Below are 27,820 nucleotides of genomic sequence, written 5' to 3' on the forward strand. Positions count from 1 at the left end.
TCCAGTCTATATTATTGGCAGGATGAAGCGATAGAGATCGGATGGTATCACTCTGGGCTGCTGGGGTGGGAATGGGGAGCAGGTATCTGCATCCCAGCTCCCGCTGGGAGCAAACACATAGGAAAGTCCTCTGTCAGTGAGATGGATACTAGACAACCTTCCTGCTGGCATGCTGTCTTTCACCTCCTCCAAGCTGGTGTCTTCCCATTTCCTGTGGCCAGGCAGGCTGGGAATGTGGGGAGTTTCTAAAACTTCTGGAGGCCACCAGGCTGATGAGGAAGGCGGCTGAGTTTCTAGGGAAGGGAGCCTCTTGAATGGATATCTGCCGTGATTTTGCTGGCTTGGGTAGTCTGTGTAGATATGTGGTTGCCGTGGTTGTTTGGGTGTATTTAAAGGTTAACGTATCTGTCAAAAGCATTTGTCTTAATTTGTAAGGTTTTGTTTTGAAAGGAAGGTAATTATCATTTCCCTTTCATAATTAAGACCTTCGGAAACTGCATTTATATTTGGATGATTGTTCCCGTCTAGCTCAGTTCTGTATAAACAAGCCTTCCTGGTGCCCTTCAGGCGTGTTGCTGGCTGAGGGATGTTGGGAGTTGTAGTCTCAATACATTTGGAGGGCACCGGGTTGGGGAAGGCTGTTTGCACACTGCCTGGCAGTGACTTTCCAGATTTTCAGACAACGGCCTTTGCCCAGTGGAGTCTGATGTCCATGGGGCGGTGAATCCACTCTGGGTTTCAGTCAGAACTCTAAAGGAGCTATCCAAGGTATGGCGCATGGAGAGCTCCTTTAGAGTTCTGACTGGTTCTGACCGAAACCCAGAGCGGATTCACTGCCCCACTGGCATTGGAGCCACCAGCCTCCACTGCCTTTGCCAGCCTTACCTACGGGTGCCATCAATGAAGGGCACAGACAAGCTGGACCATGTCCAGAGAAGAGCAGCCAGGAGAGTGAGGAGTCTGGGAACAAAGTCCTATAAGGAAAGGTTGAAAAAGCTGGGTATGGTTAGCCTGCCGAAGAGAAAATTAAGGGGAGACACATAGCAACAGTCTTTAAATATCTGAAGGGTGTTTATGCAGAAGGTGGCACAGGCTGCTTCGCAGTTGCTCCAGCAAGCAGGACTGGAACCAAATGGGTAGAAATTGCATGGAAGCAGCTTTTGGCCAAACACTAGGAGAAACACCCTAAGGTAAGAGATGTTGGACAGTGCAGACGGCCTTGGAAGGTGGTCGCTTCTCTTTTCCTCTCTCAACAGGGAGTCATTTCTCTCCCTCTCTCATAATACTAGAACGCAGTGGGGTCCTCCCGTGAAGCTGATGGGTGGGAGGTTCAGGACAGATCCAAGGAAGGACGTCTTCACACAGCGCAGAGTCCAACTATGGAATCGCTACCACAAGACGTAATGATGGCCAACAGTTTGGATGGCTTCAAAAGAGGGTTGGACAAATTCCTGGAGGAGAAGGCTATCAGTGGCTACGAGTCCTGATGGCTGTATGCTACCTCCAGTATCAGAGGCAGTATGCCAGTTGCTGGGGAACAAGGGCAGGAGGGTGCTGTTGTACTCGTGTCCTGCTTGCGGGTTCCCGGTCGACAGCTGGCTGGCCACTGTGTGAACAGAATGCTGGACTAGATGGACCCTTGGTCGGATCCAGCAGGGTCTTCTGATGTTCTTTTAAAGCAGAGGTTGGACGGCCTTCTGGCTGGGGTGCTGTAATTGCATCCTGCATTGAGCTGGGGGTTGGATGAGATGACCTCCCAATTCTGTGATTGAATCTGGGACCTTTTGCATACAAACCATGTTCTGTGCCACTGAGCCCATGGGAACTATGGTGATAAGATAGTGACGAGGAACTCTGATTTCTTTACTGTATAATAGCACCCGTGAATGCGTTGCTCTAGGTAGTAGCATAGGTAATATCGACGCTTCCCTGCCCCAAGCAGGGAGCAATCTGTGCAGTTAGACACAGGGTGTAAATGTCCTGAGATGAAAGAAGATGACAGAGGGACACGGAGATTAGACCAGGGGTAACATGGGATGAGATCAAGCCCAGCTCTAGACCCCGATGAGGTCTGTCTAGAACCAGCACTGTTGTATTTTCAGTGCCAGGTTAAGTCCTCTCTTTTCCCAGGCATTTGGCAGTACAGGATGAGTGTTACTCAGTCCTGGATGTGTCTTGAGTTAGGACTGACTGTTCAAAGTTGTTTTTTGTAATATGTTGTTTGTGTATATTGTCTGTGTGCTTTTATGGGAATGGCTTTTTACACTTTGTATATTGTATTTTAATGTGTTAACTTCTGTAAACCACCCAGAGAGCTTTGGCTATGGGGCGGTATAGACGTATCATAAATAAAAATAATAAATGATAATAATAGTTAAAGCAAGAGGACTAGCATCATTGCTAACATGTTTCCATAAATATTTTTTAGCATGCTCCCCACCCCCTTCCACTGTGATATATTACACACCCATGGTAGTTTCCTTTTCTAGTGACTAATATTTTCCTCCTTTTACACCTTACATTAGAAATATTTAGCGGGTCTCTTTTACCCTCTCCCCTGCCAGTTTTGGTTTTTGGTTTTTTTACTGGAAGGCTCTCCCTGGGTAATTGAAGACCTTGTAGTTCTGTCAACAAAGCATAAACCCTTACAGAGGGAGGAAATGATTTGAGTGTGACCTTTTAAAACTGTTTATTTAATGCTAACAGCCCAGAGATCTCTAGGAAGAAAAACATGTTTTTGTTATGGGCTGTGAAAATGTCTCAGACAGTGCTTGGGATTGGGGAGAGAAGAATAAATGGAATAAAAATACATTTTTGAAGGTGAACAAATGAAGTAGAGACCTCGTTTATAGTCTTCTTTCCTCTGAAAACAACTGAAATACTACTTTGGTTTTATGATCTCTTGCTAATAGCCTTAAGGCTGTGTAAAGTAACGTGTAACTGAAATAATCACATATTCTTCCCCTGCCGCTGTCATCTTGCACAGTTACAAGATGGGGGATACTTGGCTCAACAATTCTGCAAGCGAGAAGGATCTTGGAATTGTTGTAGATCACAAGCTAAAGATGAGCCAACAATGTGATGTGGCTGCAAAAAAGGCAAATGCCATTTGGGGCTGCATTAATAGAAGTATAGCTTCCAAATCCCTGAAAATACTAGTTCCCTCTACTCAGCACTGGTTAGGCCTCATCTGGAGTACTGTGTCCAGTTCTGGGCACCACACTTTAAGAAGGATGCAGACAAGCTGGAGAGGTTTCAGAGGAGGGCAACAAAGATGATCAGGGGACTGGAAACAAAGCCCTATGAGGAGAGACTGAAAGAACTGGGCATGTTTAGCCTTGAGAAGGGAAGACTGAGGGGAGGTAGGATAGCGCTGTTCAAGGCCTTGGAAGGTTGTCCCAGAGAGGAAGGCCCGGATCTTTTCTCGATCATCCCAGAGTGCAGGACACGGAATAATGGGCTCAAGTGACAGGAAGCCAGATTCCGACTGAACATAAGGAAGAACTTCCTGACTGTTAGAGCAATACGACAATGGAACCCATGACCTAGGGAGGTGGTGGGCTCTCCCACACTGGAGGCGTTCAAGACGAGGCTGGACAGCCATCTGTCAGGGATGCTTTGACTTGGATTGCTGCATTGAGCCGGGGGTTGGACTCGATGGTCTTGTGGGTCCCTTGCAACCCCACTATTCTATGATTCTGTGATCTTGTTGTTTCTGTTTTCTAGAACAGCCTTCCCTGACCTGGTGCTATCTAGATGTGTTGGACTTCCATCATTCCCAGCCATAGGTTGGGGAAGGCTAGTTTGTAAGCCCCTCAGGGCAGAGATCTGGCCTGTCATGCATCATAAAGCAACATCTGCACAGACAGTGTGCTATAGTCTCTAATAATAAGACTTGTCATGAGCAAAGTTCTGTGAAGGTCAAACAGTGGAGGTTTTTTTGTACACTCCAAATATGCATTCATTTTGATCCTACACGTGTTCGTTTAGAAGGGAACCCCTTTCAAATGCAATGAGACTTAAGAACATAAGAAGAGCCCTACTGGATCAGACCAAGGGACCATCTAGTCCAGTATTCTGTTCACACACTGGCCAACCAGCTATCGACCAGGAATCCACAAGCAGGACACGAGTGCAACAGCACCCTCCTGCCCATGTTCCCCTGCAACTAGCATACATAGGCTTACTGCCTCTGATACTGGTGGGAGCACATAGCCATCAGGACTAGTAGCCATTGATAGCCTTCTCCTCCAGGAATTTGTCTGACTTCCTTTTAAAGCCATCCAAGTGGGTGGCCATCGCTATGTCTTGTGGTAGTGACTTACTTGCTAAAGTGTCTGTTAGGACTGAAGACTTACTAACTAGACTCTGAGGTTCTCTACACCAAGAGTAGGGAACCTTTTTAGTCCATGGGCACATTTGGCAATTTGGGAAACTGTCCTTGGGCACCATCACAAAATGGCTGCCAGGGGAGGCAAGAGAACAAGTAACCTGCCCAAAAGACTGAACGCAAGGCAGAGGCAGGGTGTGAGCCTCAACATGTTAAACAACTCCGTTAAAGCCACAATTTTCAGCACTAACGGAGCCTATTAATCAGCAACCCCAACTGCCAGTAAAAAAAAATGTGTTAGTTTAGCAAGAAGGTGGGAGGCGCTGGGCACATTGCTGAGCACTAAGGAAGGTGTCCAGGGCGCATTGGTGCCCGGGAACATTGCATGCCCTACTGCTGGTCTAAGCTGAAGATAGAGCCCTGACAACCTAGGATTATTAAACAACTAGGCCTTCACCCCAGGCAGGCAGGGCAAACTGCTTCCATCAACAGATTGACTTGTCCACGCAGAGTATGGCTGGCGCTAATTTTATTTGACAGGGTTTCTTTTCTTTTTTTGGCAATCACCCCTTCTGAGTGTCTGAGCATGCGTCTTTGTGTGTGAGAGAGTGGTCAGAGGGAGGGTGGTTCTGAGTGCAGATCTTCTTGCTTTGTGGTTAGAGTTCTCTGTGGTCCAATGGAGGAGGGGAATTTGAACCCGGAACAGATTGGTTTTAAGTCTCTGCCAAGCACTGGGTCGCTGGGTGACCTCGGCCAAGTCGCATTTCTTAGGCTCAGTTCTTGATCTGGGGTGATGGGTGCCTTTAATAACCTGCTTCTCACTGTTTTTATTGTGTGATGAAGGAATAAGGACAGCAGAACGGTTCGTACACTGAAATACCAGTCCCTCCATTTCTGATGTTCACGGCCTGAGTGACATTACGTATGTAGCTGAAACAGCACCACCCACACACAGGAGAAAATTATCAACGGAGTTAGGGGAACCTCAAGGTTTACAGCAGTACAGAAAAAATATTTAGGGAAAAAAACAAAACAGGTTTGACTGATGTGGGAACAGATGGAAATCCGAGTGATGGGGGGATGTAATAGAGTATTGTGGAGGAGAGCATGGCTGGCTGACAAATAACAGGAGCATCCATACTGCAAAATTTTGTTGCAGGTCCCTCTTGTAGACTAGTATTAGCAAACCTCTCCTTCAATCAATCAGTGGTATCAGTCAGTGTGTGGTCATAACCTCGTCCTCTTGGGCTATGTAAAAACTGAAACCTAGTTTTAAATATGTCAGGCTGCAATCCCTTTTTTAAAAAATAGGCTCTACTGTTGTAATCCAGGCTCCTGTTTAAATGTGCAGACATTAACAAGAAGTTTGCAGGGGACGTGCTGGGAAATGGTTCTGTTTTGCAAAAGTTCTGTACACCAGTCTACTAAAAGTGCAAGGACAGTAAAAATGATGGTGCTCCTACTTTCAACCACTCAGCAGATGGATCAGCTAAAGTTCCAGCTTTTCTTATTCTTATACCTGCCTTTGAAAATAATATTATAGATTCCCCCCCCCCCGATTTTCAATCTAAACACTTCCAAGGAGGCTTACAATGTCTTTTCAGATAACAATGTTTAAGGAGTACCACCACCTCATGAATTTAAAATGGCAATAAAACTGGCACAGAATATAAAGAGCCTAGGAAAGCAGAAATATGTTTATCTGGTGCCTAAAAGCGTTAAGATTTGGTACCAGGGAAAGGGAGGGAATTCCACAAATGAGGTGGCGCTATCACGAAGGCCTCCATCTCTGGTAGTCACCCTCCTCACTTCAGAAAGAGGAGTCCCTCAGAGCTGGGCTTCCAAGGAGTACCTTAAGAAATGGGCAACATTCTGTAGGAGCAAGCAGCCTTTCAGAGGCCCTGGTCCTAAGCCATTTAGGGCTTCAGGGCAGCCCCGATCATTAGGCAGAGTGAGGCAGTTGCTTCGGGCGGTAGGTGCTGGGAGGCGGCAGGAAAGTGTTGGAGGAGAGAGCTGTGGGCCGCATGACCTGCCCTATACCCTCTAGGCCTTCGGATCCAGCGGAAGAAGATGCTCCATCCCCAGTATTGAAGTAAGATTCGTCTGCTAGCCAAGTTGACTTTTGTGCATGGAATGGGAGTGGGCGCCATCTTGTTCTTCGCCTCAGGCAGCAAAATGTCTTGAGCCAGCCCTGTATGGTTTTATAGGTTAAAGCCAGCATTTTCTTAAATTGTGTCCAGAAATAAAATCATAGCCAGTGGAGTATTTCGTGTACGGGCAAGGATAGAATTAACAGCTTCGTGGCTGTGTTCCAAATGAACTGAGTCTTCCAAACAGTCTCCATGGGCTGCACCACAGAGAATGGATGGCAGTAATCCAGCCTGAACATTATCAAGGTGTGGATAAGAGGCACACAGCTCAGCTGGTCACAGTCTTCCCCATTCAGGCGAGATATATGGTTTTTCTGTTTAAAGTATAGTCATTATTACTAAGTTTCCATCTAGACATATATGTAAATTGGCATAGGCAAATTTTATGCAGTTCTCTATCCTCTTTTGTCCTCTTTCTTTTGGAGATGCACTTCCTTTTGGGGGGGATGCATAAGTGAGCCCCCACACAGGTGACATCTGCACATCCTGTCCAAAAAGCCAGATCTAATAGTATCTTCAAACTACAGTCCTTTAGAGCTAGCTTTCCCTGTCTCCATTTTGGTACAGTGTTTGAACTCCTGTTAATCTCCTGTTGAAGGCTTGCTTCTCCCCTCCCCACCATTGAAACATAAATTGTATATGCCATCAAACTTTAGTGATTAGAGTGCTGGGCAAAGGCTAAGAGCTCCTTCTCACTGGGCTTTTATCCTGAGATTGAGATGGCTCCTTCACGGAAGTTTGCGGGCTCTTTACACGATGATGCAGTGATCATCCCAGGCATCTCCTGCACTAAATGCCCTTTGTTCCGTTTTTAAATAGATCACAGATAATGAGCTATCAAATTACCCCCCCCCCGTTCTGCTTCAGTTCCCTCCATCAAAAGAGTTAAAGCGGCAAGAAAAGGAGCAAGATCAATGAATGATAACGGAAGTCTCAGCTATGGGGGAGAAGGAGGGGGAAGGGATGGGGGGAAAGGAAGCACGTGAAAAAGGGAGTCGTGATCCTTCATTTAAAACTGAAGCAGAAAGCCCTGTTTTAAATGCAGGATTTTAGGCTGGTGTAGAGATGCCCTAAGAAATCTAGCTCTGGATATCCAGTCTGCCATGACGCTGAGCCAATCAGCCCACCTCACAGGGTCCTTGTAAGGATAAAGGAAGGGGAAAGAACCATGTAAGTAGCTTTGAGCTCCTTGGAGGAAGGGTCGGCAGCAACTGTATCATGTAAATAAACAAAGGAGTTCTCTGTTTTTCGTATTTTGCTTTCGCTTATTTTATTTTTCTCGGTGAAATGCTGGCCTTCTACTTCCTTGCCTAGATTGCATGTGACTTCCTACTTCTCTGGATATCCTCCATACACTACATCTGCTGAGGTTGTGATAGAACCTAGGTTTAATTAATTGGTTACATTTCTGAGGCAGGATGAAATAAATCCACCCTCTCCCTCTCTCTCCCTTGTGTAGGCTGTAAGCTCTTCTTATACTTTGCTTTTTTGGCCGCGCGCCATGCACACTTGACGACACTCTATGAATCTCTGAAGTGGGCAGGCAATAGTTTGCCTCTACAAATATTCTGTCTCCTCCAAAGCCTTCCACCTCGTTCTTGAAAAACTTCCTCCCACTGGCCTAGCAATGACCAGCAGCCAAAAGGTTAAATTCCGAATTCTGCAACTGTAAATCAAGTGGTGGCAGGCGGCATTTCCACTTCCCCCATCCACCCCACGCACGCTTTTTAATGGCTGTTTATTTTTCAGCAGAACGGGATCTCCTTTCATTTAGCTTAGAAATGATTAACGGACACGGAGGCAGGAGAGCTCGGGGTGCTGAAACGGGGACAATTCAGTCATGCATTCCATTTTTCGGCCCCCATTAAACCGCTGCCCACATCACTCTTTTCCGGCTGAAATGAAGAGTGGGTTGTTCCAGAAAGGGTCAGAAAGAATGCAGCCGTAGCGCCTCCAGGCTCGTTTGGCCAGGGTGTTCTCACCCTGCTGTATGTGCTGCCCAAACGTACCTTGCAAACCAAAAAGGCTCAGTGGCCATGTGTCCTCTTTTACAGTGGGCAGTCCTCTACTTGAAGGGCTGCCCGGTCCAAGTCCGGTTTCAAGATGAAGAACCATCAGAAGGAAGAGCTGGGCCTTGAAACTGTCTATCAACAGCACCCGGATAGGAGACTGGCAGGGTTGAGTCTAAATCACCTTTCTTATCTCTTCAACCCTTCAGTTTGGGTTCTACATTCTGGAGCAAGGGTGGGGAACCTGTGGCCAGGGCCGGCCCTGCCATGAGGCAGTGTGAAGCAGTTGCCTCAGGCGGCAAATGCTGGGAGGCGACAGCAGCAAGGTGTTGGCGGAGAGTCCTGTGTGTCGTGCAGCCTGTTCTCCTCCCCCTGAGTCAGGCTGCTGTCTTCAGGTGCAGTGGCAGATGCTGTCCCATCAGCTGTGTCGAAGACAGGTTCATCTGCCAGTTTTGTGCACAGGACGGGAGGGGGCGGCCTCTTGTTCTTTGCCTCAGGCAGCAAAATGCCTTGGCCCGCCCCTGCAGACAGAGCCAGGCATGCGAGTCAAGCCGGTCCCAAGTCTTCCACACTATGGTGAGTTGTACTGGACTTCTATTTCAATTAGAATAACTATTTCTAAATTTGCATACATATTAGCACATGCAAATTTTATGCAGATTGGTATCATCTTTTGTCCCCTTTTTGCGTGATTCGTTTCCTCTTTTGGGGGGTGATTCGTAAATGGCCAGCAAACCACGCAGCCTTTGAGCCTATTGACCACCCAAACGGATGCCACCAGGGTCACGTCCCTGGCCTGCCTCGCCCTGGCAGGCACCTCACTTACCTGGCTGCCTTCCTGGAGGCACTGGCCCACTTCACTGGCGCCGAAGAGCAAACCAACTCTCACGTTTTCTTTTTTCTATGTGTGGCGAGAGCAAGCAGGTCCATAGAGTTGAAGGGCGCCCCAGAGATTCCAAAATGCTTTTTCTGAGAACTTGTATTCCTCCCGTCATGCATAAGCGACGCTTGGTCTGCCCAGAGGCCTCTAGGCCAAAGTATGCACACTGATGGTGGTGCACACCAGGGCCTAGAGAGCATTGATTGGGTCTTCCCAGTGGAGGCTGGTGGCTCTGATGTCCATGGGGTGGTAAATCTGCTCTGGGTTTCAGTCAGAACTCTGAAGGAGCTATCCAAGGTATACAGGGCGGTGAATCCACTCCTTGTTGCAGTCAGAACTCTGAAGAAACTATCCAAGGTATATGGGGCGGTGAATCCGCTCCTTGTTGCAATCGGAACCAGTCAGAACTCTGAAGGAGCTATCCAAGGTATACGGGGCGGCGAACCCGCTCCTTGTTGCAGTCGGAACCAGTCAAAACTCTGAAGGAGCTATCCAAGGTATACGGGGCGGCGAACCCGCTCCTTGTTGCAGTCGGAACCCGTCAGAACTCTGAAGGAGCTATCCAAGGTATACGGGGCGGCGAACCCGCTCCTTGTTGCAGTCGGAACCCGTCAGAACTCTGAAGGAGCTATCCAAGGTATACGGGGCGGCGAACCCGCTCCTTGTTGCAGTCGGAACCCGTCAGAACTCTGAAGGAGCTATCCAAGGTATACGGGGCGGCGAACCCGCTCCTTGTTGCAGTCGGAACCCGTCAGAACTCTGAAGGAGCTATCCAAGGTATACGGGGCGGCGAACCCGCTCCTTGTTGCAGTCGGAACCCGTCAGAACTCTGAAGGAGCTATCCAAGGTATACGGGGCGGCGAACCCGCTCCTTGTTGCAGTCGGAACCCGTCAGAACTCTGAAGGAGCTATCCAAGGTATACGGGGCGGCGAACCCGCTCCTTGTTGCAGTCGGAACCAGTCAGAACTCTGAAGGAGCTATCCAAGGTATACGGGGCGGCGAACCCGCTCCTTGTTGCAGTCGGAACCCGTCAGAACTCTGAAGGAGCTATCCAAGGTATACGGGGCGGCGAACCCGCTCCTTGTTGCAGTCGGAACCCGTCAGAACTCTGAAGGAGCTATCCAAGGTATACGGGGCGGCGAACCCGCTCCTTGTTGCAGTCGGAACCCGTCAGAACTCTGAAGGAGCTATCCAAGATATACGGGGCGGCGAACCCGCTCCTTGTTGCAGTCGGAACCCGTCAGAACTCTGAAGGAGCTATCCAAGGTATACGGGGCGGCGAACCCGCTCCTTGTTGCAGTCGGAACCCGTCAGAACTCTGAAGGAGCTATCCCCTTGGATAGCTCCTTTAGCGTTCTGACTGAAACCTGGAGTGGATTAACCGCCCCACTGACATCAGAGCCACCGGTCTCCACTGGGTGTCCTCCCTTCCCTCCTGCAAATCCAGAGGTGAGGCCTGATCCAATCCCTGCCGGTTGCAGCAGTGTCTGGAGCACAGGCGCAGGACCTCTTCTAGTGCAAGGGCCAAACTCAATTTTGGAAAAGCTCTCCGGGGGCCGCCTTCCAGTGGCGGTCGGGGCCGAACGTAGCTGCGACCATTCCGCATCCTTCGCTCTTTCCCGCGTTCTTCCCCGTTTCACGTCAGGGGGCTCGACTCAACAGGGAAGAACGCTGCAAAGACTGAAGGCCGCCAAAGAGCTGCGTCTAAAAGCCCTTGGCAAAGTGGAGACGCAAGTCAGGACTGAGTACGCGAAAGGTCAGGAATCAGCCGGAGACAGACAGCAACAGAGCCGCATGGAAGGCTGTTTCAGAGCGGCCTCGCTCTCCATTTCTCTTGTCACCCTCGGGGAACCTAGAGGTGGATGAATCAGTCGGTTTCGCTTTCTCCCACATCGGAAGGCAGCTTCAGTGGGACCTCCCGCTGCAGGGAGCCTCCCCCCGCCCTGTTTCCACCAGCTGCTCTTGCTGGTCTTTCTCATCACTGCCACCACCTTCTTGCTTGACAGGCAGGGAGCAAATAGGGCCCGACACGTGTTGCCTCTCCTTCACACCACTGCTGTTTTCTGGTCCAGAGTGAGAGGAGGGCGAACAAGCGGGTTGCAGTGCTGCAAAGCAGGGGCAGGTCCGGGGGGCTCGCGTCTGTAGGCCCCCTGTTTGGGTGGGGGCCCTTGGTGGGGGCCCAACCGTGCCGACTCTTGACGCCAATTCTGTGCGTTCGAGTTGCTTATTAAAGCTCTTATTTATTATTTATTTATTGCATTTTTATCCCGCCTCTTTTTCCTCCGCAAGGAAGCCAAGGCGGCATACATAATCTTCCTCCTCTCCATCTTATCCTGACAACAGCAACCCTGTGAGGTAGGCTGGGGAGAGAGTCTGTGACTGGCCCAAAGTCACCCAGTGAGCTTCCATGGCCGAGTGGGGACTAGAATCTGGATCTCCCGGCTCCCGGTTCAGCACTCTTGCCACTATGCCACACTGGCTCTTAACTTCTGTGGTTGGGGAATTGAGGGTAGAGTGGGAAGAGATTAAGGCTTTATCTCTTCATGTAGCAATCCTTGCCCCCTGCATTAATGTGGAGCCTGGTTGTAACAAACCTGTTTGTATTCTACAGCTTCAGTAGGGAAGTGATGGATCCCATAATTGAATGCTTCTCTCTGGAAGAGTGGGAATGGAAATTCCCTGCACATAGAAAACTAGCAGGGCAAGGAGACGTCTTCTAGTCTAAGCTTCATCCCTGACATGCCAGTTTTCTATGTGCAGGGAGAAGCGTTCTGCCTTGCAAGAGTAGAGCTCCATTTGCAGTCTGAAGCACTGCAGCCCAGAGCATGCTTACCGCCTTATTGGCCATTTTGGGAAGCCTAGGCTTGGGTCTTGGCCTAGAAATAGCGGACATTATATAGAAATAGCCTGTGAAGAGCTTTCTCTTTCTAACATGGGCGCTTAATGTTTGGGGAAAGGCTTGCATGCAGTGAGTGGAAAGCACGTAAAACAAAGACCAGCAAACTGAGATTTTCTCCCACCCCCCTACCCCACTCCCGCCACATACATACACGTACTCTTCAGTTGTGAAAAATACCAAACAGGAAACTTTTAATGTTTTATAACCAGTGCAACAACAGCCTGGAGTGAAGAAATGTAATTTCTGGCAGGGAGACTTGGGCGGGGTGGCGGGGGGAGGAGAGAATCCTCCCACACACACACATCAGCCAGATTTGTTCTGGTTTTGCCTACCTCCTGAGCAAATACATAAACTTCTGTGCATCCTCTTTACCTACCTATGGCTAAATCAGCCTGAGCCAACCTAGCATCCCCCAGGTGTGTTAGGTTATAACTCCCATCACCACTAGCCAACTCTGGCTAGGAGATGATAGGACTAGGAGTCCAACACATCTGGGGGCCGCCTGGTTGCGTAAGGCTCAGCTTATGTCACTGGAACTGGACAATCGCTTAGATGGTGGCCTAAATTTGACACTGTGTGGCCCTGTGTTCATAACTCTTTGCCCATTGCGGTGGCCGCTGGACACATTTCCTCATTTTTGGCGATGTGCATTAAAAGAAAAAAAAAGATGATACAAATTGGTAGAAAATGTGCATTTGCTGATGTATTTGCATACACGCTCATTTATTTATTTGTAATATTTATATCCCCTTTGGCCACCTAATGCGAAGAGAAAACTCCCTGGAAAAGACCCTGATGCTGGGAAAGACTGAAGGCAAAAGGAGAAGGGGACGGCAGAGGATGAGATGGCTAGATAGCATCACCAATGCAATGAATATGAACTTGAGCACGCTCCGGGAGAGAGCGCAGGACAGGAAGGCCTGGCGTGCTATGGTCCATGGGGTCACGAAGAGTCGGACACGACTGAACGACTGAACAACAACAACAGCAATATTTATATACCGCTAAATATAATATCCCTAAGCGGATCACATGTAAATATTAAAAACACATTTAAAATACAGTATTAAAAACACAGCATTAAAACCAATCCCAATTATAATAAAAGCAGTACAAAGATCAGTAAGATGGAGCGGCATGATGGATTTAATTGTAGCCCAGGGAATGTCTGGGTGAACAGGAGTGTTTTCAGGAGGCGTTTAAAAGATATCACATTTCGTGCCTCCCGAACTGCATGAGGGAGGGTTTTCCAAAGGATGGGTGCCACTACCAAGAAGGCCCACAGTCAGGGTATTGCTTGGCGACATTCTGTTCATTTTGGAATGACCAGCAAGGCCTCCTCTGATGATCTTACAGGTCACCCTGCTAGATCTTAAAGGGAAGGTGGCCTGCTACAAATTTAGAAATAATTACTATATACAATCCGTCTCACCATGAGTAGGGAAGACTCCGGCCGGGTGCCCTGTGTGCACCTGCCTTGTCTGGTGTCTGATGGGGCGACTTCAACCTCTCCTGCTCTCTCACCTTAAGGTACTTTATCTTTAAACCAAATTTGGACAGGATGTCTGGTGGCCCTTCAAACAAAGAATGCCCTCAAATAGAGGACCGTCCTCTTATGTAGGACACACGGCCACCCTATTGTTCGTAACAACTGGTCACAGAGCAAATTAATGTCCCACTTGTGACTATCTGCAAAGTGATGGTAAAATCACTCTTAACCGTATGCCAGGGGTGGGGTGGGGTCGCTGCGTATGCCAGAGTTACAGCCTACATGTGTAGGGTTTTTGCCTGTTCATTCCTGACTTTTACAGATGGCCTGTATTTCAGAATAAGTAGCAACCTAGAGTAGAGGTTTTGTCCTTATTCTGTCTGAAAGACAGAACTTGTTGTCCAAATGATTTCTGGTCAGTCCCGACTTCAATTCTATCATTGTGGTGAAGTTGTTAGGGTGCCAGATTAAGACTGGGGGAGGCCCAGGTTCAAATCCCCTGCTCAGTCATTAAGCTCACTGGGTGACCCTGGGCTAGTTCTGTCTCTCAGCTGAACCTACCTCACAGGAATGTTGTAAAGCTACAATGGGAGGAGAATCAAGTATGCTGCCTTAAGCTCCCTGGAGGAAAAGTGGGATATAAATGTACTACATTTTAACTTTGATGCAGGGGAGAGCTTCTCTTGTCGGGAACCCCTGTAAAATTCCATGAATGAGGCAATGCAATTGCAGGATAAAAGCCTCGTTTGGAAGCATCCGTAATGCATTGTGCAGTGTTTGAAGGTTTTTTGTCCAACAGGAAAACTGAAATCGCAGAGTAGGCTAAATATGAGCTATAATTGCCACTGTTAAATCATAATGCCGAATAATACAAAATAATAATAATTAATAAATAATAAATAATCCTCAGCATTTGTTTAGAAGTGCGTGAAGTTTTTTTGTCCAACAGGAAAACTGAAATTGCAGAGTAGGCGAAATATGAGCTATAATTGCCACTGTTAAATCATAATGCCGAATAATAAAAAATAATTCATTATAATACATACATACATACATAAATATCCCCAGCATTTGCTTAGAAGTGCGTGAAGTTTTTTTGTTCAACAGGAAAACTGAAATTGCAGAGTAGGCTAAATATGAGCTATAATTGCCACTGTTAAATCATAATGCTGAATAATAATAAAAAAAATTCATTATAATACATACATACATACATAAATATCCCCAGCATTTGCTTAGAAGTGTGTGAAGGTTTTTTTGTCCAACAGGAAAACTGAAATTGCAGAGTAGGCTAAATATGAGCTATAATCATAATGCTCAGTAATAAAAAAAAATAATAACAAACAGTAAATAATCCTTGTTTAGAAGTGCATTGAAAATGCTTTGCACATCATTATTATTATTATTATTATTATTATTATTATTATTATTAAATTTATTAATCGCCCATCTGGCTGGTCACCCATGTGACCTGTAACAATAAAGAATAATCATCTCTGAAATAAAAAATGAAGCAATAATAGTTTTTGTCTGCTGCTCAGAGAGCTTCGGCTATTAGGTGGTGTAGAAATGAAGATAATGATAATGAGTTGCGGTAAAATAATAATAATAATCCTCAATATTTGTTTAGAACTTTAGTGCGTTTAAGGTACTTTGCATCTGCCATCTTGCTCCCCTGTCCGTCTTCCTGGGCGGCTGGAAGTATTATTGCCCCATAATGCAGAGAGGTGAGCGGAGCTGTGCCCGCGAGGCCGCGAGGGCCGCATCTCGAGCACTGGCTTTCAGGGCAGACACGCCCAGGGCATCGCCAGCATCTGCAGCCAGGACCAAAACGGCCACTCACCCAAGCCTGAACAAGAGGGCAGTCCTGCACAAAACCTGCAAATCCTCATATGCATCGATGCAAATTTAGAAACAATTGCTATCATTTAAAGAAGAATACAAATTATACAATACATCTTCCCCCCTAGCTGGTTACCGGGTGACCCGTGTGCTTGCTGTTCAGCTGGTTGCCCAAGTGCTAACAACTGAGGGTGGGCAACTTCAACCCCCACCGCCCCCGCTCTTCCTCCTTAGGGTCCTTGAGCTTAAAAGCAGACTTGGAGTAAACAGCCCCTCACACTGTCCGCTGGAGGTTCTGATGTCGATGGGGCGGTGAATCCACTCCAGGTTTCAGTCAGAACTCCAGAGGAGCCATCCGCACCTTGCGTTTGCAATAACTGTGGAGCACTTTGGAGAGCTCCTTTAGAGCTGAGACTGGTTCTGACTGAAACCCGGAGCAGATGACTGCCCCACTGACATCAGAGCCATCAGCCTCCACTGAAACTGTCCTTTGAAACCTAAGATCTCTAGCCATCCGAGGCAGGGCTGGGAAAGACCTGTCTGCCGCTCAGCCTTCTGCAACCTGGTGTCCTCTAGGTGTTTTGGACTCCAGCTCCCATGAGCCCCAGCCAATGGACAGGGATGATTGGCACTGTAATCCAACATCATCTAGAGGACCACAGGTTCTCCATGCTTAATGCTTGTGCCTATGGAGGCACTTTGTTCTGAGTCTGGACACGGAGCAATCTAGGCCACCCATTTCCAACCTGGCTCCCTCCATATATGTTGGACTACAACTCCCAGCATCCCCAGCCAGCTGGGCATTGTAGTCCAGAACACCTGGAGAGTGTGCCAGATTGGAGAAGGCTGATGTAGGTCACTGCTGTACGCTCCAAGCGACGATGGATTTTTCTACACAAGGCTTTTAATGTGCCACTTTACTAAGGCTTCTGTTTCTGGATTCTTGGCAGGATTAAGATCGGCTCCTTTACAAGTATTTTTTTGTAGCAGGCTTCTTTCTCTTCCTTTCCTTATGTTCATTACACAAGCACTAGGTGGCGCTGTGGTATAGCGGAATTGCACAATTATACTAGGCTTTATCCCGCCATTCACAAATAATACCAGAGTTTCCTTGTTAGAAACACTGCACCCCCACCCCTCGCTAAAATGGTTGCAAAGCGTGGGAGAGGCACAGGAGGACAACGACGTCATATAAAGGGCTTGCAAACTGTAAGTGAGGAATCACAAGTGTGTAGAATAAATGCCTTGTGTAGAAAGGCTTGGTAGCTGTCTGGGACTTTGGGCAATGCTGAGGATTGATCCTGGGACCTTCTGAATGCAGAAACACCAGGAAGAAAAAAAAATCCCAGAGCGCCACGGAGTGTGGTCTGTGCTAATTGTTTGTTCATTGTGCAAAACTCTAAAATGCTGTGCTCCACGTGTTTTCGAGATGAAGTTTCTTCTTCAGGAGCAATTGATCTCGGCCAAGCTTGCTTCTATTTCTGTAGGAACTAGTCTGTTCTATCGACTAGTTCCTGATGCAGAATTCCTGATGCAGAATTCCTGATGCAGAATTCCTGATGCAGAATTCCTGATGCAGAATTGCAGCACTGGTGTCCATGCGGAAGCAATTTATGTCAGTAGACAAGAAGTATTAGGGCACTACACAAGAAGCTTGTAGAAGCCCCAGGGAGATGACTGAAATTTGTGGGGTGAGGAAATCTAATTCCAGCAAATTTAGCATTTTCTTAAAACTCCCCACCTGCTGCAAATGCAAAATGGTTTGCCAGGCGATAGGCAAGGGACTTCTCCTCCTTGCTCCTGGCCTACGTGCTGCTGTAAGCTCCACCTCTGTGGCCATATGGACTGTTGCGCCTTTGCTGGAGCAATGGCTTATCATATCCTTGTTCCTATCAAGGATGTTTGCTTGCAGCACAGAGGAAATGAACTCAAAGCAATCTCAAGCCAGCAGTTTAATGAGCCTTTTCCCGTATCTAGTGAGTGCCTGGCTGATGGCCAAGTGACTAATTCCAGGAGGTGATTCCAAAGCCTCTAATTCAATTACACCTTTCCCATTAATCCCCTGTCCCCCCTCCCTGCCCATCTACTCCATCTGATAATCCCTTGATCGGGCGAATGCAAGAATCTAAGCCAAGGATGCGTTGATGCTCTGCAAAAAGAAAATCTAAGCAAAAGCTCATAAGGGAGAAAAAACAAAATCTACCTCTTTTGCCAAGCCGTGGGTTTAACCTCTGTCTTCTCTCTGTCTGAAATGAGGGTAGGGATGTCAGAGAAATCTGCAACGGAATCAAATGAGCTCAGATTTCTATAAATCCAGTCTGTGGATTCCAAAGTGGACCGGCTTTTCCCGAGTCACGCACATTCCGTGGACTTGTGGACCATTTTTCTTTTTAACGTTCTGGAATTGTATATAAATGTTGTCGTAGAAAAATACGTACAATAAAGCAACACCAGCTGAATGGGTGTATTTCCTCCGTAGGCTAATACATGAACGTGCACATTTTGCATGGGATTTGTACACTGGGGGGATTTGCGCATTTTTGTAAGTGCAAAGTTGCACAAATGTGGGAAATTGGGAAAAATCCGATTCCATCAATGAGCGGACGATGGAACGAAAGGCACCTGACAATCTGTGAAACACAGATGGAATGGATTTGACAAACTTCGTGCACCCTTAAATGAGGGGCCCAATCAAAGGCCCCGGGTCCAATTCTCAACATCTCCAGGTAAGAGATCTCCCAACCCTGGAGTGCTGCTCTCGGGGGAGCGTAATAGACTAATAGTCCAATTTGGCCTCGGGCAGCTTCCTGGGTTTTATACTAGCGGACAAACCTGGCTTCACACGGGTTGGAATAGCCCAAAGTCTCTGAGTAAATTTGCACAGCTCTCAGTTGGACACACTGTGCCAGCCCTGTCTGAGTGAAGCTATTTCCGCTGTCACTCCTAGGCATGGCCCCTGCCGTTATGTGCCCCCTGAGAAAGGGGCCTGTCCACCCCATTCCCCTGAGATGGGGCTGCCCCACAGTAGGGGTGGAAAGACCGCTCTGTCCTCAGCCTGCTAATCTCCCCAGCTTTGGACTGTATGGGCTGCAAAGCTGTGTGCTGGTTAAGGAAGCCTGCCCCCGGTGGCTGATGATGCTAGTGCAGGTTTCAGCCATATGGATACATTTAAATTAATTAATGCCTTTTAAAAACAAAGTAACCCTGTGGTGCCCACCCCTAAGGTCCCTTTAGTTTGCATGCCACGTGTCAGGTGTCCAGGTTTCATAGTCTTGGTGCTATGGCACGGACAGACACCCATCCGATTTTGTTATAAATGGAATATGGAAAACCCCACAATATAGCCACACACAGATCACAAGAATCTGGTAGAAGCTGTGTGTTTGATGCTCAACCCTGCAACATGGAGTGATTGGAGGCTGCCTCTGAGCATGTGCAGAGTATCTTTTCTCTCCTCTCAGCCAGCTTGCGGAAGAGGATACCCAAATAGGCTTGAGACCTGGGCGCCACCTCTCCTTTGTTTAGAAATCTAATTGAGGATGTCGGCACAGAGTCACGTTTGACCTTAAGCTTCAGTTGAGATGATGGCAAACTTAGCAGGTCCCAAGGGAGCAAGCAGCAAGATTCTCTGGAAAGGAAAGAGGTTAGGTCACAGGTCCCAACACACCCATTCACTCAGTTCTATAAATACATGTTTAGCCTGCTCGCTGCATAAGCTTTGGAAGGTGAGAGTCCTCTATATGGACATTTCTGCCCTCTCTACAACCCTACACTGGAATGCCCAACTGCTGCCTTCTGATGTTCAGACAATTGTATCTAATCTCAGTTTAATAAACAGAGATGCGCAAGTCTTGTGCTCCGTCCTAGCACAATCCCTTTCTCTCCCCCCCCCGCCCCTTTTCGACATGGTGCAAGGAACTTTTCAGTCAACCGTAGTTCCCTGTTTTGTCTGAACTGAGAAACTATGGTTACCAGCTTCAGAACTAGCCAGGATTCTAAACTACAGCTTGAAGTTATGATCCTGGTTTGTTGAGATGGTGGTCACCATAGCTTCTTGGTTCAGACTGATATGGAAACCATAGTTAATTAAAGACATCTGGATTTAATTGCAGTGCATGGAGAAGGGGGGCGGAAGGGACGGATTTAGGATCACGAGGCATGTCCATATCTTGGCTTATTAAGCCGAGATATGACTATCCAAACCTGACCAATATCTGATGCCTTTTTTTGTTTTAAGGCTTCTCCGGTCCAGCAGAGGGCTTGGACTGAACTCTGCTTATGGCGGAACAAGAAAAGATGCACAAGTTGCATCATGTTTTTATTGCAGCCACAGGGGTGGGGTGGGTGGGCTCCAAATTTTGGTTAGAGCAGAGGGTTGATCCTCCTCCCCCTTAGGCCACTTTGCCAACCAAAATCTACCCATCAGAGGCCCCCCCCCCCAGCTACTTTCCCACCAGCAGGAGAAAGATAACAGGTCCACATCTCTCTCCTTTTTTTCCTGACTTCCCCCATGTAGGAAGAAAAACAGCTTTAGGAGAGGGTTTTTTTCTTTTTAGAAGACACAACCTGAGGTGAAAGGGTCAAGCAACCCGCTCCCCTCAACTGCTTCTCCAAGTAAATTCAGACACACATATACGACTGCACACTGGTGACGGTATGATGTATATTCACAAACCTTTCAATGTTAAACACTGTGAAGGAAGCACAGGGCTGTAGCTTCAGGCACTGCAGAATTGTTCATGGATCTGGTAGAACTGAGTGGTGTAATGCTCTCCTGAATTGTTTCAGTTGCATTTCAGACACTAGATTTTCTTTTAATGCTCCCCTGGAGGAAACCCACCACCACCTCCAGAAAACGGACATGTTGGAGAAGAGACTTAAGTGAACTCATCTCCCAGATGTACTACTTTTTGTAGGTGAAAGGCAGCCTTCTCCTACCTGGACTCTGTTGAAAGCTTCCTGTTTTGTCGCTTTTCTACTCAGATGGGTGATCAGCAATGAATTGCTCTTTGTTTAGCTTTTGTTCACCATGACGGAAGATGATTACTGATTTGTTTCCAACATCCCACACCCCACCCCAGGATGAACAAAAGATGACTAAATAAGGGGCTAGCAGTGCTAACCCTGAAACAGGCGGAAGCACTGCCAAACAGGAAGCTTTCAATTAACATTAAGAAAGGCCTTTGTTGAATGGAACTTATGAATAGACATTAGAGAATGATATTGGAGATGGGAAAGGGCGTTGCAGGATAATACAGTGCTATATTAAGTGCTTGTGCAGAATCGCCCTTAATTTCCACATTCCAGATGAATTTGATAAGGCAGCTTTCTATATTTTTCCAAACTATTTGTCCACCCCCAAGGTCTTGAGCAGAAAGAGATCTCATTCCCCATCTCCTACTACCTGTTCCTTTTAACTGGAGATGCTGGATTGAACCTGGGACCTTCTATCTATATAAAAATATTTCTAGACCGCCTTTAAGAGTGGGACATGCAAAGCAGGTGCTCAGCCACTGAGCTATAGACCATACCTAAAACTAATGCTGCCACAGCACAAAAATGCTGTAGTCTGCAAACCAGCATGGATCCAGTGGAGACTGATGACTCCAATGTCAGTGGGGCGGTAAATCCGCTCCAGGTTTCAATCAGAAACATTCAGAACTCTAAAGGAGCTCTCCAAGGTGCTCCGCACGCCAAAATAGGAGGGGGGACTCTATTCCAGGCAGGAGAGGGTGCCTCAGCGGTCAGCAGTTTGGGAAACACTTGTTTAAAGGTGCAAAAACTTGCTTTCAATTGAAACAAAGACCTGAAAGGTCTCTGATGTGCTTGGCCTGTCTACACTGGACTAGTTGGTGTTGCAGTTCTGGGGATTTTAGCCACACATACACACACACACACAAAGGGGGAGCTACAAATCTGGTCTGGGAGGACAACAGAGAAAGGGAAGACTACAGAAAACATTGGAATGCAACCATATGATGATAATGTTGTGTGGATTCCTTATAAAAAGTGAGTGAATAAAGGAGGGAAATTCTGGAGCAAATAAGACTGGAAGCAAGCTAAGATTTTCCTGTCCTTAGTTGTCCATCCACCAACCTCCAGTGAGTTTGCATCTGGGCAGGCTTCCTGGTTGGACAGCTCTCCACGGCCTACTCCACCACCCATCTATGTTTCCCTGCTTACGGCCCTTCACTTCTCCAACTGTATGACGACCTTCAAGTGTCTGAAGTTCTTGTGGTCCTTCAGATCTCTCTGCCATTTTGGCCCAGTATGCTTGGAATTGCCTTCCCTAGCCTGGCACCATCCTGATGTGTTGGACTACAAGCCTCATCATCCCCAGCCAGTGACTGTGCTGGCTGGGCTTGATAGGAGTTGTAGTCCAACACATCTAGAGGAAACCAGGTTGAGGAAGGTTGGCCATCATTTCCCTTCTCATCTCTCCAGGAAAACTGCTTTTCCCACCCACCTCCCATGACGCCCCCTACTCTCCATACCCCATGTAATGGAAGCATGTCCAGAGGAGGAAGACCAGGACGGGGAGGGGGGTCTGAAGGCCAAGTCTGGTTGAAAGAGCTGTGTCTGTTCAGCCCAGAGAAGAGAAGATTCAGGGGCGTTACGATAGCAGTCTTCAAACGTCTCACGCAGAAGATGGAGCAGACTTTTTCTCTGTTGCTCCAGGGGGCTGGAATAGAACCAAGGGGTGGAAATCACAGGGAAGCATATTTTTGCTTTGAAACATTCAAAGAATCTAACAGCAAGAGCTGTTTGACAGTGGAGCAGACTGCCTCGGTTGGCAGTGTGGTCTCCTTCACTGGAGGCATTTCGGCAGAATCTGGATGGCCATCTGGTAGAGAGGCTGTCGTTGCGTCCTGCACTGCGGATCCATCTTTGAGCATGGGGTTGGACTAGATGACCTCTAGGGTACCGTCTAATTCTAGGATTCTAACTTTCAGTGCAGGCTGGTGGCTCTGATGTCAGTGGGGTGGTGAATTCACTCCAGGTTTCAGCCAGAACCAGTCAGAAGCTCTGTACCTTGGATAGCTCCATTTGTCAGGGTGGAAACTGGGCCCATAGAACCCCTGAGCAGTTCTGATTCTGAGGAGGAACGGCCATCCGTGGGAGAGGAGCCAGCTCATCCCTCACAGGCACAGCAGCTAGCAGAGATTCCTCCTGGCAGCATTCCAGACATAGATAGTGACCCTGGCAGTGAGAGAGTGCAGGAGGGGGGCTTGCTAGACGCTCAACGCAGATGTAGGGAGTGACGAGCGATGGAGGGCGCGGAAAGGAGGTGTAGCGCCCATTTTGCGCACAAGCAACGGTCACGTCCCGTAGACCCAAGGGAAAGAGGGAGGAACTCTCCCTAGCCCATAAGTTCAGGGTCTGCAAGTGATTCTCCTTCAAATGGGGACCAACTGCCTAACCGGGAGCATAGGCTACTCTGCTGTTCATTGTTTAGTCGCTGGTGATCAGCATCTGAAAGAGTCATTAAGTTGTAAAAGGATTAAAGTCTTGAAAAGAATCCTTTTGTCTGTGTCTTGAGTTGGCTATTGGAGTAGACTGAAAGAGGCCGCTAGGGCGCTCCTGACACCATTAGAGTTCTGACTGAAACCCAGAGCAGATACTGCCCCACTGTAAAAAGAGCCACCAGCCTCCGCTGCTGGCTGTGGGTCATTGAACTAATAGCACATCCTTTTCTTTACCCTTTCCTCCATCTCCCTTCCTCTGCCTCACTCGGGCCAAATTGAAAGATGATGGTAAGCTCCGTGAGTCAGTGACGGATCCTCTTGTTCTCATCACGACACTGTGCACCTTGATTGTGGTCTGTATGTATGTGTGTGAGAGAGCGAGTGAGTGGAACCCAGGTCTGCAGCTCTTATGTTGCGATGCAACAGATACATCCAAGGGCTGGTGATGTTATCTGCCAGCCCTCTGCATTTGGGGCTAATGGAACGGTCCAGTGGCCCTCCCAACGATGCCTCAGAATCACCTGCCGCTTGCAGGTGAACTGCTCTGTCACCTGACCCTGCTCTGTTGTCACCTATTTCCAGCCGGTGAACTGTGCAGCAGGTGAGCTGCCTCTGTGTGTGTCAGGGACGGCACCAAGGGTAGGCATGGTGGGGCACCAGCCGAGGGGCCCCCCCCCCGGCAGGGGCCCACTGGCCAGAGCCCCCTGGCATTGCCCCTCCTCTTCCCTGTTTGCAACCCGCTCGTTCCCCTTCCTCTCGCTCTGGCCCGGGCAACGGAGGTGGTGGGAAGGAGGAGCAGCAAATGCCATGGCCTCCATCCTCCCCGGCTCTCTGCCTGTCAAGCAAGCCAGTGGTAGCCATGCTGAGGAAGAGGATGGAGAGCAAGAGCAGCTGGTGCCCATGGCGGTGAGAAGGGAGACTTGCTCAGGGAGGGGGTCTTGGCCAAGGGCCCTCCAAAACCTGGTGGATGGAAACTCTGGTCTCCCAGGCGCCTTTGGCGGTATAATTTTTTCCAGTGCACCACCGTGCCCTATCAAACAACAGCCTTGGAATCACGGCTTTGACACCTCCCCCCCCCCCGCCACCACCAGTGTTCTAAAATAAAAGCAAAGCTTTATCTGCCTGTCCAAGCTGTTTCTTCTAAAAAGAAAAATGTTGACCCAGCCTTCAGTTTGTCTCCCCCCACCCCTCCCGCCCGTCGTTTACATTCTTTCTTGCTCTCTCTTGTGCCTTCTGAGCTGGGGAAGAAAACAAGATTTTAAAAAAAATCCTTTTCCTGTTAGCCAAGTGCCTTTTGGGCTCTGCAGTCTTATTTCCAGCCAGGATTCCTTTCCGCTGTTTATGCTCAAGCCAGGAGCTTTGAAGCAAAGCCGCTGTAATTATTATTATTATTATTATTACCATTACTATTATATTTATTTATACACCGCCTTTTCCCCAGTACTGCATGAGGCTCCCGCTATTTTAAGATATTATTATTATCATCATCATCATCATTTCCCCTGGCAGAGCACATTTGCTGCTTCCGCAACTCTGGATGAGTCTCCGCTTTTGCAGTCGGCTGCCACACACGCTCCTCCATTCCACAGATGAAAACGCAGGCACGTTCATAACACACGCGCACACCCTGTTTTCATTACGAGGATCACCGATGTGAGCCCACGCTCCCCGGTTAACGTTGTGTAAATCAACCTTCCTCAAGTGCGTGTCTTCCAGATGTGCTGGGCTAAATCTCCCATAATCCCCCACCAGCTATTCTATGCTGAGGATTATGGAAATCCTCAGCCTAGAACAGTCATCTAAATAAGTTTAGGGGCACAATCCTATGCATGTTTAGACAGAGAAAAGGCCTACAACTCCCAGCATTCGCCAGCCAGCATGGCTGGCTGGCGAATGCTGGGAGTTGTAGGCCTTCTCTCTGTCTAAACATGCATAGGATTGCACCCTAGGAGATTTATACTAGTCATCTAAAAGACTAGTATAAAGGCTTGGATCTGCCTACCTGTATACATTTCATGTGCACCTATTTCTCTAATAGGTTGTCCGTTTGATGCATTAACAAAGGAGTTCACCGATGTGCATAAAATGTGTGTGTGCTGATTTATACATACAGATGTGGTTGGACACTTTCCAGTTCCATCCCTTTCTGATGGTTCTATAACCTTAAACTGGACTTATTTATTTATTTATCACACTTATATCCCGCCTTTCTTCCATGGTGGAACTCAAGGTGGCTACATGTGGTTCCCAAGTGGTCTCCCCTCCAAGCACTGACCAGCCCCAGACCTGCTTAGCTTCAGCAAGGTGGCCGCCTCATGTGCCCGCAGACCTGATGTCTTGGGACTCAGACTGGGCAGCGCCTTAAAGAGAGGGCTGTATTCTGGAAAGTAGTACGCATGACCCCCCTGAGCCAGGACCAAAGGATACGTAGCCACGCCAGAGCTCAGGCTGGCCTTGTTGCTCACGCAAAGCTCAACTGAAACAGGAAACCCTTTTATACTCCTTCCTGTCCAGGAGTATCCAATGGCCAGCCTGGGTGGGCGGAGTCAGACCCAAGCCTGACAGTACCTCCGGAGAAGCTGGAACCTGCAGTTTGGTGGCTCACGACACGGGGCAGCGCCTGGTGTCACGTGACCCTCTTGAGAGTGCATTTCTGCTCCAGTAAAGCTTTTACGTTCCCATCTCCTCAGTTTCATGTGGCAAATAATTATGCCGAATGTGACCCCCTGATGTGTGATAGCTGGAGTACACTATGTTACGCAGTCTGAGGGGCCCGGCTCAGGTGTGTTTGTCATTTGACACTGAACCATCCTACAACAAAAGGAAATAAACAAGCTCAAATTTCATCAGCGTTGTGAACGACCCATGTTTTGAAAGGCCTGGTGGTGCTGATTTAGCTGGCTGCAATGGGCTGTTAGTGTCAGAAGAAAAACTGAGCTGGAGGCAATTGTCATCTTTAAGCTTCTTTTTCATCAAATTTTGACAAAAGGGGGAAAGGGAGTTGACAGAACTCTTCATGGTAGTATACCCTCCTGCCGGTCCTACTAAATAATGCTTAAATTGCCTATTGTTACCCCCTCTCCCCCGAAGATAGGGGTCCCAAGCCCTTTTGGGTCAGTGGGCACATTTGGAATTTTGAGATTGTTATGGGCGCTCTCACAAATCGGCTGCCATGGGGATTGCCTTGCTCATTCATAACATGGCTGCCATTTTCCCCAGAAGTCCTGGTGAGACTAAAAGAAAAGTAACTTGCCCAAGAACCGAAGTACCAAACACAGATGGGTTGTGAGCTCCAAAACAAAAAAAGGCATTGTTTTGAACCCAAATAAAGATTGCACCAGAGGGCACCAGAGAGGTGCCAATGTCCACTTTGACACCTGCGGGCACCACATTGGAGACTTTAGGATTAGGTGTTTAATTGTTCCAATTAAAGCCCACATCTGTAGCCCTGTTCAAGTGTTCAACACAGGCTGTCTAAAAGCGTGTAGGAGGCATGCACTCCCCACCCCAATATCCCTGGCATGCAGTCATTTTTGTGCATTCAGTGCCAAGGTTTGAAAAGTGTTACTAGGCCTCATTGTGATCAGGAACCCTGATCAGGCAGGGTTCCTGGTTGTGTGGAAACCTCTCAGTGCATTCTTCCACAGGCGCCTAGAAACCATTTTCAAGCCTTCGAACAGAATGCCCAAAGGTCTGTAAAGGGGCTCGTGCACCTGAAGTGTTTGGGCTTGTGTCTTTGACCCTGCCTCCTATGCAGTTTTAGCCAGCCTGGGATTTTGGTTTTGTTTGTAGAATGTTATGAGACGGGATGGAGATGTGAGAAATCCCTGGTCGAAGCAAAGTGGGTAGAGGCCATAACTCAATGGCATTGTGCCTGCTTTGCATGCGGAAGGTCCTGGGATCTCCAGGAGCTATTATTTATGTAAAGCATGTTTTATCCTGCTCCACAGCCCCCCCCCCCCAAAATAAAAATCCATCAGTAAACAAGACAATGAAGCAGAGACATCACCTTGCCGACAAAGATTCGTATAATCAAAGCTATGGTTTTCCCAGTAGCAACGTATGGCTGTGAGAGCTGGACTATAAGGAAGGCTGAGCGCCGAGGAATCGATGCTTTCGAACTGTGGTGCTGGAGAAGACTCTTACGAGTCCCCTGGGCTGCAAGGAGGTCAAATCAGTCCATCCTAAAGGAAATCAACCCTGAGTGCTCATTGGAAGGACAGATACTGACGCTGAAGCTCAAATATTTTGGCCACCTAATGCGAAGAGAAAACTCTCTGGAAAAGACCCTGATGCTGGGAAAGATTGAAGGCAAAAGGAGAAGGGGACGGCAGAGGATGAGATGGCTGGATAGCATCACCGATGCAATGGATATGGACTTGAGCACGCTCCGGGAGAGAGCGCAGGACAGGAAGGCCTGGCGTGCTATGGGCCATGTGGTCACAAAGAGTCGGACACGACTGAACGACTGAGCAACAGCAAACAAGACAAGCCCCGCCTGCAGGCTTATGAACTGAAGAAGGCACACAAGGAAATAGGGAAAGGGAGGGAAGAGGAACAAAGTAGTTTCCGCTCATCTTCTGGGGGGCCGGGGGGACAGTCCCACTGGAGCAGGCTCTGATGTTTTCTTTGCTTGCTCCTGTCTCCCTCGTTCTTTCTATCTTAAGAACACAAGAACACAAGGAGAGCCCTGCTGGATCACACCACGGGCCCATGTAGTCCAGCATTCTGTTCACACAGTGGCCAACCAGCTG

The 27,820-nt window shown here is 48.1% G+C and overlaps 1 protein-coding gene across 1 annotated transcript in view; it reads left to right on the forward strand.

Annotated features, from left to right (window-relative positions):
- The window catches only part of LOC146334991 (ras GTPase-activating protein 4-like), a 92,599-nt gene that overhangs the window by 13,363 nt on the left and 51,416 nt on the right, over positions 1-27,820 (forward strand). The gene's annotated exons all lie outside the window — the stretch shown is intronic.

This window comes from Heloderma suspectum, chromosome 16, assembly GCF_057233095.1.
Source record: "Heloderma suspectum isolate Gila_16-S chromosome 16, 16-S_ref, whole genome shotgun sequence".
NCBI lineage: Eukaryota > Metazoa > Chordata > Lepidosauria > Squamata > Helodermatidae > Heloderma > Heloderma suspectum.